The 19431-nt window shown below is 36.8% G+C and overlaps 1 pseudogene; it reads left to right on the forward strand.

The window, feature by feature from the left end:
- The first annotated feature begins 64 nt into the window (after positions 1–64).
- On the forward strand, positions 65–17635 carry LOC137725426 (uncharacterized; annotated as a pseudogene).
- The last annotated feature ends 1796 nt before the right edge of the window (positions 17636–19431 follow it).

Consider the following 19431-nt stretch of genomic DNA (forward strand, 5'->3'; position numbering starts at 1 on the left):
AATCAAGCTTTTAAGTTACACCATGTTTGGGACGTCCTCAAGGATTGTCCAAGGTAGGGAGCCAATGGAGACCAACAATTGGGAAAATTATTTGGTAGTGAAGCCGGAAGCACAAATGTTATCAATGGATGTGTTCAGTGACCCCAACTTCTTCTTTTGCAAGACCCCCGGGAAGAGATTAGCAAAAGCAAGCAATGAGAAAAGGGAAGATGCAAGATCCGGTTAGTGCAACAATTTCTTCTGGATTTGCAAAATTGACCGAAAGCCATAGCTTTTGGGGGGAAGAACTGATCCGAATGTGCTTGGCATTTGAGAAGCAAGCAGAAATGGAGTAAGAAAGGTTCAATTTTGATATGATGAGGGAGTACCTCAACAAATACACTCCAAATAGGAAGAAGTTCTTCCATGATAAGCAAAAGGAAATTATGCGAAAGAATGCCACAAGGAGTATCTTTCAAGATGATGATTTATCTCAAGCTTATATTCAAAGTCAACCGCAAAATCCACCACCAAACCAAAGTGGTGAATATTATTATGGTCACTAGTTGTTGTATTAATTTTTTTGTAGTTTAATAATTATTTGTATTAATTTTATGTAGTTTATTAATTATCATTGTATTAATTTTACATAATTTATTCTATTAATTAGGTGTTATTAACTATTGCTTCTATTAATTATGGTTTATTCTTTCAAGATCCGATTTGTGCTATTAATTGTGCTAATTATTGTCTTTATTAATTATGCATTTTTATGGTTTATTCTAGATCTGGTTTTATGACTTATTAATATAACAATTTTTTTTTTTGTTTGCTTATTCTAGGTGTCTTCAATAATTGTTGGACACATTGCTATACACTAGATGCCTTCAATAATTCAAGGGTGCCTTCAATAATTATTAACAACGTACTAGACAAAAGACTTGATGCCACATTGATGTACACATGTACTCACTTAAAAATATTCCCAATGTACTAGCACCCATTGGCTAGCATCTGAAATACAGATGTGAACTTCTAATGAGATGATAGACTTTGTCGGCCTACGACATCTATCTTCCTTGCAAAATAGTGGTCATGATGGACAACTGTGTTCAAGGTGCTTTCAAAAAGCACTCTTCTCATCCGATACCTCCTTCGAAAATCATGAGGAGGATATCTCGGACGTTCGATGAAATAGTCTTTCATTATCCGATCATGATACTCTTCTCCATCACGATAACTACATTCAGCATGGTGCCCATATTGCATAAGTGAGTTTGCAAGTTCGGCTTCTTCATTTTTCATTTCTGCTTCCCTAGCTGCAACATTTGCTTGGTATTGTGTCATCTGCATTGACAACTTACGTCTTATTGTGTCACCCATTGACGAGAAATTGATGATTTTGAGGAAACAAAAACACTATGAAAGTTGGATAATTTTGAGGAAACAGAAACACTATGAAAGATGGATGATTGATGAATATGTTTTGTGATGGTTAGATATTCAACATATGCTTATTAGAGGATGGTTGAAGGTTGTGTTTCATGTGTTTCATATGTATTTGGTATGTGTTTTGTAACAACCCATCCCCAAAAATTATAGTCTTTATAATTTTTAAATGTGAATTTACGAAAATGTCCTTCAAGGCAATGTGTTGGCTTTTGTTGACTAAGGTGTCGTGTCACATAAGACTCATTTTCTTGACATATCCTCATAGTACTCGTCACTACAAACGCATAGACGCAAGCGAAATGTGATTTGGAGTTATAACGAAGAATATATTAACGTTTAAAGTCAGGGGCATTTTAATAAATTGGTTATTTTTCTAGAAAGCTCAAGATTTTTGGAGCTTAATCTGGAAAGCCACGTGTGTGGCCCAGATTTAAAGAAAGAAGAAATGGACGGTTAGGAGAAAAGATAAAGGAGAGAAAAGAGGGGGGAAATTGAACCAGTGAGGAAATGAAAGATGAGAGAGTGACCAATCAGAGAAAAAAGAAAGGAAGGAAATGAGAAAGGAGGAGGAGGAGGGGAACCAAACCAGATTCCCCTTAACCTGCGAACTCGGTTGCAACCCATAAGTTTCTCCGACGAAATTCATCATTTTTTCGATGGATTGAGCCGATCTACCACTGCCAATCATCATATAGACCTTTCTTCTACCATTTCTATATCAAATGTGAGGAGATTAGGTTTGAAATCGAGAAGAAATAAACCCATGGGTGTCATGAGATTCATGGCTGAGATCCACCAAATCTGAAACGTGTTCTTCCAATTACCACCACCATTAGACTCCCCCGGAGGTCTATAACAAAGCCCATGCATTGGCTAGGGCGTTGGAGTTGTTTTGGAGTCGAATCAAGAACACCCAAATTCGAGGGTTTCCGGTGATTCAAGGTTGTTTTTAAAGGTTTCCCGGCCGAATTGGACTTCAGCCCATGTATGAAAATTTATCCCTTCATTGAGATTTACTTGCCTATAAACTTTGGTAATTTTTAGAAACACTTGAATTTTCCAACGAGTCGGGGGCGGCCGACCACCACCTGTGGCGGCGCATGGCCAATGGGCCGCTGATGCTATTTTACACTAAATTGATATCTTGATCTCAGATTTGATATCCATATGATGTGATTTGATTATTGTGAATCTAGTTTGATTAAGGTGTGTTACTTGATAATTATATGAATCGATGATCCGATCGTTGGATCATCACCAAACCTTGATACATTATAGTACGTAATATTTAGAAACTTACAAATTGGGAATCCGATGTATGGATCTTCCCAAATAGGATATGTAAGTTATGTGTTCTATTGATAAGGATTCTGAGATATGGTTTGATAATTGTTCTAGGTATCGATCGGTCGTAACACCTCGATGTTTGTGCAAGAGAGTTGTAGCGCGGACTCCAGGTGAGTGGGCTTTTGGTTTTCTTTATATACATATATATGTTTTCCATTTTCCCAGAAATGGTTTTAAATGGATTTACGCTTTTAAATGCCATGTCAATTGCATTACATTTTAGTATATGCATTAGTATAGATATGCATATTATTGCATGATGATATGCATTTAGTGCATATTGATGATAGTAATTGCAGTGTGAGTGCAATTTAGGTTACCTGCAGACGCCCAGGGAAGCTTCAGGTGAGTGCGTATTGATGATAGTAATTGCAGTGTGTATGGTTATGTTTAGATGCATTTAGCTCATCTCCCGCACCACATGCTCACCTTTGATCCAAGGTATGTGCCAACTTGTCGTACATACCATATTAGGTGGTTCCGACTCATAGGTGACTTATGATACTTCGCACAACCTTCACGTGATTGTAGCACTTGAGTGTACTTTTTACACCCAACTTGTCGTACATACCACATTAGGTGGTTCCAACTCGTGTGCAAGACTAGGTTGATGAGCTATAGATTTAGTTGTACAAGTCACATTAGGTGACTCCAACTGGCATACTATTTTATATTGATTTCACACCTAGCTTTGATGTGAAATATCCTAACACTCAAATTAAAACCCTATGATTGTAGTATATGAAAGTAGGGATCGTTTTAGGCTGGGGATTAGAAGGGATGCTAATCAACACAATTAAGACTAAAAAAACACTAAAATAGACTCTACAGACTCTAAACTAACTTAAAACACTCAAAACAGCAACAAACACTTAAAAAGACTCAATTTTAGACCTAACAAGTGTTTTGGACGAAAATAAACCTTAACTTGACTCAAAAGACTCAAAGAAAACAGATTTTGGCTCAAATAACAAGACTAAATGAAAGGGGGATTGTTTTTAACGAATTTAAAACTTAAAACAAAAACTTTGTAGAAAATACTTTGTAAAAACGAATTTGGGTAAATTAAATGGGTGAAGGGCTAGTTAGAGGGTCATTCTCCACATATGATATATGCATACGAAACAATTTCCAGTTCTTATTCCTTTAGACTATGAATGACAACGCCCCAAGTTAGTTGCATCGCACAACTAACCATCAGATTTTCCTTATTTCATTGAATTAGATGGAATACGCATCTAAACCAAATTATCTTTCTCAAGTTCCCTATATGAAATGCATGATAGAGATACATGTCAAAAAGCATTATGTTCTATGAAAATCATAAGCATTGACAAGGCATTCATCACTATGAAATGCATGAGACTCATACCTAGGATTTACTTAACACGATTGTGACTAGCAACCTCCACTACTTGTGAATATAAGTGAATAACTATTACGTGAAACCCTCTTATACTCTAGCATCAAATTCTTGCATGCAAATTAAGTGTCGACCCCCAACCCACATACATAAACAAGTTTTAATAACTTAGATAAGCAAATCACATTCATGCCTTAAGAAACAATAACTGGACGTAATCAATTCATATAAAACATATAATCATAACTTCGAATTCACCTCTAACTAAAAAGCAGTTAGTTCCACATGTTCGCAAAACAAAGATAACTAAACTTAAACATTAAAAACAAAAATAGAATACACCTAGAAACACTCCAGGTGGCTCCTCCTTCCTTCCTTGCTGCCAATAATGGGGATTTATGTGAATTTAGGCTCTTGAGGTGTGGTGGATGGTGTGGTGTGAATTTGTGGTAGAGGGTGGTGGTTTTTTAGTGTTGTGGCATCAAGTATTTATAGGGTGAAGGGGAGGCACGAATTTGGGCTGAAAATGAGAGGAATTAGGACTCCAAATCACCAAAGAACAAGGATACTTTCGATTAGATTCCAAGGAGGACAAGGAATGGTCCTTGTGGCAGATTCTAGAACTTCTAGAAGGGTTACATATGGCATAAACTTAATGCACGAAAATAGGGCTTCTAGAACTTGATATTTAGGTGATTTAATGTGAAAATGAGTCCTCTTTGAAGTTGGAATTAAGGTAGGAAAAGATTAGGATGGGATAAGATAAGATAAGGTTGGATAAGGTTTGGATAAGATAAGGAAATTTGGATAAGGTTCCTTATTTCTTGCTCTTTCCTTATCTTATGTGCATTTGGACTTCTTTCTCCAGATTTTTAGCCTTTCCTAGCATCTCTTGACTTCAATTTCGTCCATCCACATTGCTCCATAGTTAAGCTATCCAATTCATGCCCAAAACTGCTCCAAATAGCCTCAAAATGCACTTTCTTGCTCCTTTTGCCATTAGGACCTAAAAACATACGAAAATAGCTTAAAAGACTAAAATAGATAGTAATTAAGTAACTAAATGCAAGGAAACAACATAACTAAGTAGCATAAATATGCTCCTATCAAGCTTACATCTTTTAGTGCTGAAATGTTATGACATGGCATATTTTAGTTTTTTACTGGCCTTGTGCATTAGTTTTCATATATATGTAGTATTATTTTCTAGAAACTATACGAGTTTTACAGTGAGGGGATATAACGTTTTCAAAAGGTTTTTATTCGAACGTTATTTTCAAGCCCACTCACCCTTATTTTTCGCCCCTCTAGGTTTAGCTGTTGAAAGTTCCTATCGACGAGGATTCTTGGCAAATGTGGCTACCTCTGAGGGTATGATCCTTACCCACACTACTGTACTTTACTTATGCTCTGATGTCGCGTGTGAAATGAGTTCATTCCCGCTCACAACGCACTCTTGTCTTTAGGCGCTTTTAGGTTTAAATTTATTCACATTTTCCACATCACTATACTTTATGGCTTCGTCACTTTCCAGGTGTCAGCCAACACAGCTCGATTCGTAGTCCTACTGGACATTCCGGGTCAGGGTGTGTCATATTTTGTGTGTTTCATGTGTTTGGTGTGTTATACATCTCTATCATGTGTTTTATATGTGTATCATGTGTTTCATATGTGTTTTGTGGGGTTTTGTGTGTTTCGTGTCTTTCATATGTGTTTCATATGTATATATATGTTTCATTTGAATGGAAAACTTAATAGAGTTAGGTGGAATCACAAATTAATGATTTCAAAAAATTCTTATGACAAATTGCTTAAAATTTAATTCATATACAAATTTAAAAATATATGTAAATTTATATGACACTTCAAAAAAAAAATCTTTATGAAAATATGAAAATACTAGAGAGATTGGATTTAGGGCTAGTTTGGTATTGTTGTGCCTTTTAAAAAAATTGCTTCTGCTATACTGTGAGAATAAACAACTGTAAAATAAAGTTGTTAAGTGTTTTGCAAACCTTTTTTTTTGTAAAAGTGTTTTTAATAAAAAAAAAACAGTGTCTGATTGTTTGGTAAACTTTTATATAAATTGTTTTGAATATGTTAAATGAGTAAAAAAGATATGGTATTTAATGTGATATCATAATTGCCAAGACAATAATGCAGGGGCAAAGATTATAATTTTGTAAAACATGTGGGGTTATATTTGCCATTTGAAAAGTTTATTAAATGAGCATTGATTACTATGCTTTGAATTTGAAAAAAAAAAAAACAAACTTTTTTTTTATAAGCATGGTAGACTTTGCTTCTACTTTTCTATGTTTTTCTACTCTCATTAACAGTAATTTTCTTAAAAAGCATTCTTTTTTTTGTTTTACCAAACGTATTTAAATATTCCAATTTTTTTTAATAAGCTGTTTTTTTTTTTAATTTATAAAAGCACCACAATCACAAACCAACCATTTACCATATCTCTAATAAAAGTAGGACATATTTGTAGTGAGGACCTTACTACTATTGGAGTGATGATTTAGATATGGTCTACAAAATGTAGTCTCTGAACATTATATTTTTCAAATATTGGGTATTCAAACGGATCTTTTGGATTATCTCCAAAGAAGATGTAAAATTAAAAACTAGAGGTCTTGGGTTCAAAACATGTTGCTGGTGTGACTTATGGCCAAGGGAAGGCTAAAATGCTTTTGTGAGTCTTCTTGGCCCTCGGAAATGGTGGATAACCGTGACTTGCCATCAATTATCCCCCTTTTTTAGCATAAAACAAAAAATAAAATAAAATAAAAAAGAAAGAAGAAGAAGTCAAATTTTAAACCCTAAATTTAAATTTGAAGGCTTATGTGGCACTTTGATATTATTTTTAAATTTTGTTCTTTACCCGATGTGTCAAATTTAAACTATATTTATTGCATTATTTATTTTTTATATTTGTAATAAGTATTTTTAGAACAAAAGATAATAATAAAAAAGATAATACTTGGGTACTCACCAGGAAGTACCCAACTAATTGATCATATTATGTGGCCCAATAGAATCATAACACATGTTCATTTTATACTCCTTCAGACTATTGCAATCCTTGTAACCAAACACCAACTCTCACTTTTGAACATATAACCAAACACTCATCTTATTCTTCCCCTTTTCTATGCCATGGTAGAGTGGTCATCCCATCCCTTCCTCTAACCTCTCTTTCATTGACCCTACCCACATCTTGCCTCCAACCTCTTGGTCGGCCCAACCCCAAATCCATCGTATTCTTTTATGTGGAAACCTACCCACATCCCCTTTCAATCTCTCGGTCGGCCTCACCCCAAATCCCTCATATTCTTTCTGTGGAAGCCATGGGAGCAGCTCTTCATGTTGTTGTCGGATTGCACATATGTATTTCCTTATGCTTGCAACTTTTGTGGCCAGAAAATATTCCTCCAAGAATGCTTGCTTCTCCTGATTCCGTGTGTTCATTGATAGCGGAGGTAAATTGTAAAGCCACTCCTTTGCTTTAGCTTCTAATGTAAATGGGAATGCCCTAAACTTAACTTACTCCTCATCCACATTTGTTGGTCTCATACCCGAGCATACCACGTGAAACTCCATGAGATGCTTGTTGGCATCCTCTGTTGAGAAGCCATGGAACTTAGGCAAGTAGTGAATCATGCCGAATTTGAGCTCAAATCCTCCTTCTGCATTTGGATATGTGATGCACAATGGTTGTTGATTTGTATTTGGTGTTGTCAATTCCCTCAAAGTATGGTTATCAGCTATGCCTTCTTGTGGTTCTTCCTCCTCTTCTGAACTCAAATGTGGTGGAGAAGATGGTGGTAGAGACACCGATGCACGCTTTTGCTTGATTTTTCTTTGAAGCTTTCAAAGTGTTTGTTCAAGCTCAGGATCGTAGGAAGCTAGATCAATGCTCTTGGACCTTCAACTATGCATATACTACGAAGAGTACCTAAAAAAAAAACAAAACAAAACAAAACAAAAACACTAATTAAACAAGAAAAGAAAGCAATAGAAAAATAAGTAATTAGAAATAACAATCCCCGGCAACAGTGCCAAAAATTTGATAGTTTTAAAAGTACATCACAAAGTAGCACAGAAATGTCCTATTGATTTTCCTTATTAACACTAAGATTTGTCAATTGTAACATATGAAAAATAAGGGTCTTTCCCGCAGAAAATTGTTTTATCTAACTACTTAAAATGTCACAAAAATTGGGTCGCTGTCCCTATTGACCAGCCACCAAAATATAATTATTAGACCTACATACACTTATCTAAAGTATACAAAATTTTACATGCAGATACTAAACACACATAACTACTTTCACACAAATTTTTGGGATTTTTGGAGTTGATTTTCTATTTAAATTAAATTGAACAAAAACAGGACAAAAACAAATTTTAAATAGTTCACAAATTAAGAAAAACTAGTTGGGGGAATTGCTATCCACCACCAAATAATCATGCAAACATGTTATGTTTCATTCAAATTCCTTTTATTTCTGGATGAAGATGCTCAAGTTGGCTCAATGTTAGAACTCAACCTATTGCTCTTTCTTATGTGGTATGTTAAGAGAATGGCATTTTCAACTTAACTTGGTTCCTAGCATGCAATCTAGAATGGTGTGTTCATAAATTTAACAAGTAGAAATCATTAAGAACGAAAAGAGTTTGAGTCATCACAAGGCATCGTAAGTACTAGCGTTGTCTTACTTATCCTAGAAATTGATTCACATGTTAATCGCAATTAACAAGTACTACTCTAGAACATATGTAGGTCCTCATTCGACAAGGGCAGACACACACATATTCATAGCATTATAATCCTAACTATGCTTACTAAGTATGCATCCTTAGAAGATACATAAAATATTCATCATTGAGACAAGTAGTGAGCCAATTTTCATCTATTCATAAAAGGAATTCAACGAAATGTCATAACACATTCGCAATCATATTCGGGGCTTCAAAACAGCCCCTAACTACTAAAAATTTAGTTACACATTATTCTCAAATTAAACCAAAAGTAAAACATAGGTTTGAGAAGATAAAACCAAAAGAATCGAGTCTTCTTTTCTTTACTTCCTTCCTCAATATTGTTGCCTTCTTCCTCATCTAACTTCTTGCTGTCTTGCTTTCTTCCCTCCCATTTTCGTCAGCTGTACCTTTCCATTTTTTTTCTTTGTTCTATTTTTTCTTTCCTATTCCTTCCACCTCTGCTGCTGCAACCTGCAGCCTTTTTGTTCTTGCTTGCTGCCCTAGTTTCTTCTCTATAACTCACCCCACTAATAGCAATTTAGTGATGACAATAAGTGAGAGAAAATGGTGAAACAATTGTAACTCTTTAGGTAGCCTTTATGCTAATTACTCCCTCTTAATCCTCATCTTTAATTCCATTTTCTCTGATATTTGAATAGGCATTAGCTGGCTTGTTCTTGGCTGCATCAGTTTTGGCTGCTAGATTTATTGGGTTTATTGCTTTCATTGCAGTTATAAACTGCTCAGTCTCTTGTGAACCTTTCAGTATTAAAACGGCCATAACTTCTTCTAGCAAAATGATATTAACAATCTGCAAAATGCTCCAGAAAATAGACATCTGTAGATTTCCAAGAGTATAAGGCTCATTCTCTAATTCATTCTGAGCTGTTCATAACTTGCTTCCAAAGTCAGCTGATCTGCACAGGCAGTTTTGAAGAATTTGTTACTTAAAATCCCACTTGTGCTATTTTTCTTTTCTTTGCTTGACAAATCCTACAAAACACAAAAACAAAGTAAATAGCTAAAAAAATATAAGGAACTAACTAAGAAAAGACAAGTAAATTTGATGTAAAATATATATAAATATGAGCTTATCAGTATGACTAATAGGTAAGTTAGTTGTCTAGCAGATACTGCAACCACGCACACTGTTTTGCGTGACCCACCTATTACAAGCCCATCCAACCTGATTGAAGGATACGGTAAGACACATCTAATGTTGTTCAATGGTACAATTTTGACCATTGATGAGGCTCTTTATTCTCCACATTTCGGAAGAACGTTGTTGAGCTTTAAGGACATTAGAGATAACAATTACCATGTTGAAACCCACATAGAAAACAGAGTTGAATTTCTGTGCATAACTTCCTACGAATATAGCCAGAAGCGTATTCTAGAGAAGATTGAGCATATCCCAAGGGGTCTGTATACTACGACCGTACACCGCATAGAAAGCCATTATGTAGATGGCCCTACCTCTGGGACCGTGCACAAAATTACACTTTGGCATGATCGTTTGGGACATCCTAAACGAATAACGATGCACTGTATCATCAAATCATCATAAGGGCATCCACTAACCCAAAGTTTAGGTTCGATTAAATGAACTGCATGTCCAACATATTCTATGGGAAAACTTATTACTAAGCCTTCTTATGACAATATTCCTTCGAATCCTCCCATTTTTCTACAACGGATTTAGGAGGACATTTGTGGACCAATTCACCCTCTATGCGAACCATTTAGATATTTTATGGTTTGGTTAACGCTTCCACATGTTGGTCACACATGTGCTTGTTGTCCATAAGGAATGCTGCATTCTCCAAATTGTTGACTTAGGTTATCAAGCTCAGGGCTCACCACTCTGATCATTCGATCAAATCTATTCGATTGGATAATGCTAGATAATTCACATCTAAAACTTTTGATGACTATTGCATGTCATTTGGGGTTGAAGTTAAACATCTAGTACCCTATGTTCACTCCTAAAATGGCCTGGCAGAGGCATTCATTAAGCGCTTATAAATGATTGCTCGATTGTTGGTCATACGTACCAAGCTCCTGATCGCTGTTTGGGGACATGTCGCATTTGCACTTTTTTTGTTGTGCAGTCTATGTGCTGATTTCACCACCCTTACATACAAAAATGGGGCATCAGTGAAGGATGGGAATCTATGTCGGATATGATTCTCTTTCAATTATTTGTTACTTAGAACCTTGACAGGCAATCTGTTTACCGCTCGTTTTGCGGATTGTCCCTTCTATGAAACAATATTCTCATCGTTAGTAGGAGATAAAAATGTCAACGTTCCTGAAGAACAACGCGAATTATCGTGGACGACTCCCACTTTGTCTTATTTAAATCCCCGTACCGCTCAATCTGAAACTGAAGTGCAGCGTATATTAGATCTCCAAAGCATAGCTCAGAGCATGCCAGATGCTTTCACCGATCTAGTGTACGTGACAAGATCACATATTCCAGTTGTGAATGCGCCTGCAAAAATAGATGTACCAAATGTATGACGAATCCTCCTCTCCAGAATCATGAGATTTTGGTCTATCATGCTAGCTTAAATTATGTGTGGTGTAGAAATGAAATGATCGTCGACGATGCATTAGCATATGCAGTAACTATCGAGATAATATTGAGTCATGTCATTAAACCTTGTTCCGTTGATGAATGTTGACGTAGAACTGATTCGTCAAACTGGAAACAAGCAAACGAAGTTGAACTTGATTTGCTTGCGAAACGTAAGGTGTTTGAACCTGTAGCTCTTACTCCTTCACATGTGAAACTTGTTGGCTACAAGTGGGCTTTCGTTCGGAAGCATAATGAAAAGAATGAAATTGTATGTTACGAAGCTCGTTTTGTTGCGCAAGGCTTCTCACGACACCCCAGGATTGACTATGACAAAACTTATTCACTCGTTATAGATGTGATTACTTTTCGCTACCTTATCAGTTTGGTAGTTTCCGAAAAACTGAGTATACAACTGATAGACGTAGTAACTGCGTATCTTTGTGGGGATCTTGATACGGAAATCTATATAAAAGTTCCCGAAAGACTTACATTAACTGGATCAAATATTTCCAAACCCTGGAACACGCTCTCAATTCAGCTGAGGCGTTCACTTTACGGATTGAAGCAATCCGGAAGAATGTGTTATAACCGTCTGAGTGAGTATTTGACTAGTCAGGGATATGTGAACAACAAACTATGCCATTATGTGTTAATTAAGAAGTCACATTCTGATTTTGTGATAGTTGCAATATATGTCGATGACATCAACCTTATCGGAACTCCTGAAAAGCTCGCGAGAATTGCAGGGCACCTAAAGTCGAAATTTGAGATGAAAGATCTAGGAAAAACTCGATATTGTCTCGGTCTCGAGATAGAGCACCATTAAGATGGATTCTTAGTACATCAAACAAACTACACCCATAAGGTGTTGCGCCGCTTTAACGAGGATAAAGCGAAGCCTTCAAGTACTCCTATGTTCGTTTAATCGCTAGATGTAAAACGAGATCCCATCCTTCCGAAGAATGATGATGAAGAGATTTTGGAGCCTGAAGTTCCTTATCTAAGTGTGATAGAAGCTTTATTGTACTTAGCTCAATGCACTAGACCAGACATCTCCTTCACTGTTAATCTTTTGGCAAGACCTTAATTGCCACTTCATCTAACCATGCTGAAATTATTACCTTACATGAAGCAACTCGGGAATATTTTTGGTTAAGAGCAGTTGTGGGCCATATTTGAAGCTCCTGTGATCTTTACCCCGCCGTAGATGTCCCTATGACGATTTTTGAAAACAACGTAGGATGCGTCAAATAACATAAGAAAGGTTACATCAAAGGAGACAATACCAAGCACATTGCGTCGAAGTTCTTCTTCTCACATCAACAACAAGAGCATTAGAAGATTGAAGTCACGCAAATCCACTCACAAGATAATCTGGCCGACCTCTTCACCAAATCACTACTGAATGTGATGTTTCAGAAGCTTGTTCAAGGAATTGGTATGCATAAACTTTCTGAGTTATGTAACATTGCTATTTCTCTTTGGAATTGTGTCAAACTCAGGGGGAGTATCCTGAATAATACTTGCTTGATCTTAATGTACTCTTTTTCCCTACAATTAGAAGCATTTTTCCCATTGGGTTTTTCTACCTAACTAGGTTTTAACGAGGCACCCACCTTGGGCTGGTTATATCCCTGATGACGTCCTGTAGACGTTTCTTTTGACTTTTGCATTTCTCACGCATTTTTCCTTAGACTATGGATTTTGTCCCTACTCGGGTTTTTGCCATAGCCTTAGGGTTGTTTAGTGAGACTTACTACATTATGCAAGTTCCTACCTTATTGAGAATAAGCATTGTTCCATATAATCAGTGCTGACGAGTCGACTTCCTCAACTTCTGCATGATGCTGAAATCTACCTTGAGTATTTACACACTCAAGGAGGAGTGTTGTGAACTTTCCTAGTTTAAGTGTGATTGTGTAAATCCTAGATTAGATTTGATTTTAGTTATTCTTTCCTATATGGACTTGTATTCCTTAAGGATGAATGATTTCTTCTCACTTTTTACTATTATAAATAAAGACACTATGTAGGAGGGAGAACATATCCTCAATACACAATTCCCTTACGATTTTACGAACACATCTCTCCTCTCTCTCTACACTTGATGCCAGCCCTCTTCTCCTTGTCAGATAAAATAGGCTACAACATACTCATATTTATTTTACAGTGCTCCGTCTAATAGCTGAAGGATTTAGATCCCTAGGATCTCACATCATATCCATTTATCATATATTGTATAACTATAAATCATTTTGAATTTTTTTATTTAAAATTAAACAAAAATAGTACCGGATAAAAACTAGCCGCAAAATACACCATAAATAGATAGATTGCGAAGATCTTAGGATGAGAGGATCCGGGATCCTCATCCGTGGAACAAAATTATAGGTGGAAGGAATTCAATTGACATCAAATCAAATTGGTTGTGCATGAGATTCGAACATAATGATCTCTACTAATTAATAAAACACTCATTGTCAACCAAAACCCTATGAAATTACCGTTTAACCCTCTAATTAAAACAAAACATGAATAAGAAATATGGGGCAGAAATGTAATTTCACATAACCAAATTTTGCTGTTTTTTTTTCAAAGCCTCACCTATGTGTAATCCTAACGTATCTCTAATTAAAAATAATAATAATAACTTCCCACTCCTGCATTCTCTATCACTTTCTTCTTCTCTCTTTCTATTTCAAAACCAAAAATAAAAAAATTTCTCACACACAAAATGTGCCCATATGCTAGTTCCTAGGGCTAGTTCGGTATGGGATACCGAACCGAAAACCTCATCCCGATTCCCAAACCGAAGTTTTCGGGATTCCCAATTTCAAGACTGATCCCAAACCAAATTTTCGGGAATCTCAAATTTCTAGAATCCCGAAATAGTTTCGGGATTTCAGGACAAATCGGGAATCTCGAAATAGTTTTGGGTTTTTGGGCTATTGGGTTGAATTTTCTTTACAGAGTTGGGGTATGAATATGCAAGGTTTATCTAAATCCTATTAAAAAAGCAAGATTGAGAGAGATAAGTAGCAGGACTACAGGAGAAGAAAACGCAAGGAATTGTATGACTTTATAAGTTTATAACATAGTTGGCTACAAGACTTTCTGAAGACCTAAAGATCTAATCCAAGTTCACATTACTACTAGGTTCTATGCAATTTTTTTTTTCCAAACACAACCACACGAACAGGTACCATATGATGTTACCTGTTACTAGAATTTATAAGGCCAAAGGGCGCAATTCCACCTTGTTCCAATTGTAAAGCTTGACAAATAATTTATACAAAAAGAGTTCATGCTGAAACAAATACAGATAATCAATTCACAAATTATATTGCAGTACACACGTTAATGTTCTGTATATTTTGGTGCAACTGCAGGTTGTGAAAATTTGCCAAAGATTAACACTTCAAAGATAAGAGTACATTTCCAAAAAATCTAAATTTAATGGATTAAACTAAAAATCAACCAACACTTTCCTTTTCCATTATGCAAAATTGCAAATTATGCAGATAATTGAATTACTTCAAAGATTAACACTTTAAAGATGAGAGTACATCTAAACTAAAAATCAATACAGAAATTGAATTACTTCAGACATCTAAACTAAAAATCAACCAACGCTTTTAATAAAATCAAGAACCATGCCTAATCAAGACTAGATTTCACAAATTCTAATCTAAATTTCACAAACCCTAAATTAATTCCAAAATTTACCTGATTTGGGGGAGAATCGGTGTGCAAGGCACTGGAATCTGGATGAAGAAGTTGAGGAAGAGAGATCAAAGAGCTGAGCGGCATCGGTGGCCGTAGCTCTGCCTTTGTGCCATGAAGGAAGGCTCATTCAAACAGTCAGGGTCTGAGGGATGAGAAGTTGAGAGATAGAGAGAGATCAGAGGGTCTGTTTGATGTGGGTGTGGTCGGATTCTAAGGTGACGAGGTTGTCTGAGGTGAGGTCGAGGAGGGTGGTGAGGTTGTTTGAGCGAGGTGAGGTCGAGTCGAAGTTGAGAGACGGAGAAAGAGTGATTGAGTTGTGATTTCTCTGAGGGTTTGATCCTTGTGTTGTACAGTTGAGATTAAATCTCAACTGAATCCGACGACTATTAAAATTCTGAATATATATTTAAAAATTAAATAATATGATTTTTTTTATTTCGATTCGGTTCGGAATTATCGAAATCCTGAAAACTTGAGACCAATTCCGGTAGTGAAATTTCGGAATCGATTTGGTGTTGGGTACTAAAATTTTTAGAATTTTCGGTTTGGTATTTTTTCAGTTTGATTTCGGAAATTTTTTGGTTCGGTTTGGGAATTTTGGTATTTTTTTTCCAGCCCTAAGGTACCGTTTGGTACGTAGGACGGGACAGAATGAAATGGGACGAGGTGTTCCGTCCCACGTTTGGTGCGCCTAAAACGGGTGGAACATGTTGTTCCACGGGACGAGTTTTGGGTGAATTTTGGTGCCGCCTCTCCCTCTGGAACGACTAGTTCTATATCTGTGGAACACAAAATTATAATATTTTAAGACAAAAATACCACTTATCTTTTTCAATATTTACACCATCCAAAAAACAAACCCTAAAATTCAATCTTCTTTGTTCCATTTTCTCTGCTTGCCGCTACTTTTTCCCGTAACCTTCCTCCTCATCCTCTTCCATAACAGCTGCATCTCCAGGTTCGATCTTGATCTTCTCACATAGCCGCTGCATCTCTAGGTTCGATCTCGATCTTCTCCCATAGCCGCTACATTTCCATGTTCGTTTTCTTGATTTTTCCATGGAAAAATTTCAATTTTCTGAGAAATTTTCAATCGGAGTCAGAGCAGCAACTACACGTCAGAGGACGAAGGCACCGCGGCTACCACGCCGTCCGAATCGGTGACACTTTCAAGAGCGAAGGGTATGTCGTTCAGACCAAGCTTGGCTAGGGCCATTTCTCCACCATCTGGCTTGCCTGGGGCACCCAACACTCCGTACTCCTCTCTCCCTCTCTCTTCTCTTTTTACAACATTGCGTTTTATTGCTTTTTGATCTGAGGTTGTAGATATTAGTCGTTTGAGAATGTGGGGGAAAGTAATTGAAATTTTAATCTTGTTCTTGGTTTTTTTAATCTTTGACATGCTTAGTTTTAAGTAAATTAATGGATGATTAATGACAAATGTGTTTTGTTTTTGTTGGGTGGGTGTTGAATTGCACAAAAATGCCAGAGATTTGTTGCTCTGAAAGTGCAAAAGAGTGCTGACCACTACACCGAGGCGGCCATAAATGAGATAACCATCTTGAAACATATTGCAGAGGGAGACCCAAATGATAAAAAATGCATGGTGAAGCTTCTAGACCATTTTAAGCATTCGGGTTCGAATGGGCAACATGTTTGTATGGTTTTTGAGTACTTGGGTGATAATATGTTGACGCTGATTAAGTATAGTGATTACCGGGGAGTGCCACTACATAAGGTTAAGGAGATTTGTTATCATGTTTTGGTTGGATTGGATTATTTGCACAAACATCTGTCGATTATATACACTGATTTGAAGCTAGAGAATATCTTGTTGATGTCAATGATAGACCTGCTGAAGGATCCGACAAAGTCAAGAGCATCTCTTATTCTTCCAGGTGGTAAAGACAATAATGCATCGGAGTCGGGGTATGCAAAAGCGTTAAACGGGGATATAAGGCGGAACCAGAAGAAAAATATTAGAAGAAAGGTGAAGCATGCAGCTCAAAAGTGTGTGGATAGAGATGAAGCTGATGCTGATGTAGAAACATCCACTGAGGTAGAGGCATCTCCTAACACAAGATTGAATGTGCGTTCTGTCGAAGACCAGTCTACTAGTTCTGTTAATGTAAATAGATCATCATATGTTGGTGGGCTAAATGGCTCACATCCAGGAAGTTAGGGTAGTAAGAGAGGCAATCGCACTGCAAGGCAAAAGTTGTTGGCATCAATTGACCTGAAGTGCAAATTGGTTGATTTTGGGAATGCATGTTTTTACCCATCATGATAGCGTTAGCAAAGATGACACTAGAGATGATGAATACGATGATTGATGCTCTCTTTAGAATTGTGACAACTTAGTATGGCTCTACAGACACATCAGCATGAAGGTTACACATCAGCAAGGCAATTAGTTTGTTGAGATTGTATGAAGGCTGTTAGTCTGTTGGGATTTGTAGGGATATAAGGAAGTTGGTTAGTAGCTTATGAGTGAAGTGTTGAATTCCTTCCTAGTGCTAAAATATGTTTAGTATAATGGCACAAGTAAGGGTGTCGAATCCACAGGGACTAATTGGACCTATACAACCACTTGTTTTGCAAGAACCCTATTAGAGAATAAAACTAATCAATTTAGATAGATTTGTTGTTGTAGCTTGAAAACACACGAAAATGAAATAAACACAAGTAAATGAATCAACCAATAATAAAATGGGATAGCACCAATGGAGATGAAGCTAGGGATTCGGTTTCACCATTGTTAAACCAAGTCCACGTTTGCTAAGTCAGTTTATACTCAGCCATCTACCTATTTCTTGAGTTTGTTTCACTTAGATATGATCGACCATATGATGTGTGGATTTGATCAAATGTTCCTAATCATGAGCCTAATTGTGATGTGCAACTTCGATTCCTAATCAAGAATGTGTCACGCACAAGAAACTTTCATAAAACCAAAGGAAACACTCGGCAGGATGTTTGCCAAACATTCCCTTCATTCATTCACATATCCACCAAGAATATGCATGATGTGTACTTTAATCTTGGCTAAACAACCTGTGGTTAATTCAAATGGTGATCAAACATTCAAATCAACACACAAAGTCACAATTAAATCAGAGAATGAAACAAGAAATAGATGGATCAACTGAGCATTCTGAATTAACTACATGGCAATCTTGCAAGGCTACATCGAATCCCTAGAAAGAGATTAGTTACGCTTCATGTTTACAGAATGTTTGACATAAAAATATATAACATGAGTGAACATAGAATTAAGGAGAAGGAACCCTTGAAGCAAAACTGATGTCGAAATCCCTTAAGAGTGGCCTTCGGTGTTGGTTCTCCAAGTATGTTGTAAATGAAGGTGGAGCGGCTAAGGTTGAATGGTTTCTGCAAATGGGAGAGGATATGGACAGAGGTGGAGCGGCTAGGGTGTGTGAATCATGGAAATCCCCCCCTAAAAGAAGTGATTTTGCATGGTTTTATAGGGAGAGAATGGGAGGGAATATGGCTGCCATCAGGAAGAGTGGAGTTGCTATGCAAATGTGAGCTGGAAAGGCAAAGGAATGCACGACAAGATGTGCTGGAATTGCATGTGAGTGCATGTTTTGGTGCTGGAAGTGCAAAAGGGAGCTGGACATGCATGTGAGTGCACGGCAAGATGTGCTGGAAGTGCCCAATCTGACTCCAATGTTTTTGCCTTGTTTAGGACCACCCAATATGGCCGAATTGCACCACTTTCGTTCCCCATCTTTTCCTGAGATTCCAGCAGCCAAATTAGTCCTAGATTCCTCATTTGGATTTCAAATTAACTCCCCAGAATCCTCTCCACGTTTGGAATAATGCTCAGCTACCAAAAGGAGTATTTTTACTTCATTTGCCTTCCAATTGATCCTATTACACACTTGGCTGCACACTAACACCAAATAATGTAAAATGCAACCAGTTTACTCCACAAACATCACAAAGACGCCAAATATGGAAGATATAAATGCATGCAAAATGTGAATTATCATGAAGCAAAGAATACTTGTATGAATAACAAACACCTCTCTCTGTGTAATTCATTCATTGTTCAAGGAATACAATCTTTAGTCATTCACTTTCTCTCTCTAAATTCTCTGCCATTGTTTTTCGTTTTGCTTCTTCAGCCATGTCTTCAGTCAAGAAATGGCATAATATATCTTTAGCCATGTACTACTGTAAAAAA

Source organism: Pyrus communis, chromosome 15 (assembly GCF_041283825.1).
Source record: "Pyrus communis isolate YQ-2024b chromosome 15, ASM4128382v1, whole genome shotgun sequence".
Classification (NCBI taxonomy): domain Eukaryota; kingdom Viridiplantae; phylum Streptophyta; class Magnoliopsida; order Rosales; family Rosaceae; genus Pyrus; species Pyrus communis.